This window comes from Mytilus trossulus, chromosome 1, assembly GCF_036588685.1.
Source record: "Mytilus trossulus isolate FHL-02 chromosome 1, PNRI_Mtr1.1.1.hap1, whole genome shotgun sequence".
Lineage (NCBI taxonomy): Eukaryota > Metazoa > Mollusca > Bivalvia > Mytilida > Mytilidae > Mytilus > Mytilus trossulus.
Genome location: NC_086373.1, coordinates 108,138,543 through 108,140,536, shown reverse-complemented (window position 1 = coordinate 108,140,536; position 1,994 = coordinate 108,138,543).

Below are 1,994 nucleotides of genomic sequence, written 5' to 3'. Positions count from 1 at the left end.
TTTTACAACTTCAACCATGTAAATATTTTTTTTTATCTTTGTTTTGTTTAAATTTTTGATATATGGAAATCCTTAGCCTATCGTTCTATCGTGTACATAAGTTGTATTGCTGAAATACCATTCTATTTTTGAACAAGTGGTTAAGGAGAATGTCATTTTATAGATTAGATAATTTTATACATCACCATCCGTTAAACTGTATTGAAATTCGAACGTATCACAAGATAAAAAAAAAACACATTTTTTAAAAAATGCACACATTTCTCAATGTGTTATTTTGTATAGATTTATGTTGTCATATACTTGTAGTCACACATCATAAGCAACCAAATATCATGTAGTCATAACCAAGAAAATGTTGAGGGTACTACTTAAGTTGTCGATTTTTGGTTTTTAAAACTATAGTCGAAACAAGAAGTAAAGTAATGATTCCTCTTAAACAGACACTCCACTTGTAGTTTTTGCCTATCTGATGAGTGAAGCCTTTTTCAACTGATTTTTATAGTTCGTTCTTATGTTGTACTGTTATACCACTGTCCCAGAATGGGGAGGGTTGGGATCCCGCTAGTTTAACCCCGCCACATTATTTATGTATGTGGCTGTCCCAAGTCAGGAGCCTGTATTTCAGTGGTTGTCGTTTCTTTATGTGTTACATATTTGTTTTTCGTTCATTTTTTTACATAAATAAGGCCGTTAGTTTTTCTCCTTTGAATTGTTTTACTTTATCTTATCGGGGTCTTTTATAGCTGACTATATGTGGTATGGGCTTTGCTCATTGTTGAAGGCCGTACGTTGACCCATAATTGTTAATGTTTGTGTCATTTTGGTCTTTTGTAGATAGTTGTCTCATTGGCAATCATACTACATCTTCTTTTTTATACAATCACAAATTAATTCATGTTGTAAGCAAATTTTTCAAATTTGATAGACTATCATATAGGAGGTTGGGTCAACTAATCTCCATGGAAGTGATATTTCTTTATTCTACAACAGCATTCCAATAAAATTGACACTGCACTAGTGGTTCCCAATTAACTTCCCGGCCGTCAGAAATAGCTCGCTTAAATCTCACTTTTTCGACTTGGGGTCTTGGACTTTTTTTCCCCGCTAAAATGAATTGAATTTAACGTAATGTCAGTTAGTTTATATGGGTAAACTTAAGTTTCCTTATTGATAAAACAATTTTACATTGAAAATAAAGGAGAGAACTGATTTTCAGAAATACACCCGAAATATCAAAGAAGAATAGGGGGCCAAGTAACTTATTTTCTTGAATTGTTTTTTTCTGCCTTTGAATTTTAAAAAATATTTTCTTAAATATTTGAAATACACTTAACGATAATTTGCTTTTACAGATTGAGCTTTATATTTAAAGTCTTATATGTTTTTATTATATATTGAATGATTCTTGGAAAATATTTTAAAACCTAAAATCTTTGCAATATTGCCAGAAGGGTTATACAATAAAGACATGAGATCTATCTTAAAACGCGTTTCTTTTGAACATTGATGACATATTAGTATGTTATTGTATCTTTTCGTTGTTTAATTTCGAATACACACTTTTCTAAAAAAATGTTTTTTATGGTTTGAAGAAAATATTTTTAATTTAAGAGATTAGTAGATATAGTTAAATTGAAAAGTTTTGCATTCACTAGTAACTATTTTCACGTCCGGCAATTTTTTAATTTATCGATGAATACAATGTTGATATTACAAATAAAGGCAACAGTAGTATATCTCAGTTCAAAAGTCATAAGTCGATTGATAGAAAACAAATCCAGGTTACTAACTAAAACCGAGGGAAACACACCAACTATAAGAGGAATGAATACAACGGAACAGCAGAAACACTGAAGTGCATCAAAAGCAAACGACAATGCAATATACATAGAAATGAACTATAAGATAACAACTGCAATTATCTTGACTTGGTTCATGACATTTTAATAAAAATGTTGGGTCGAACCTGTTTTTGAGGCAGACCAACTAGA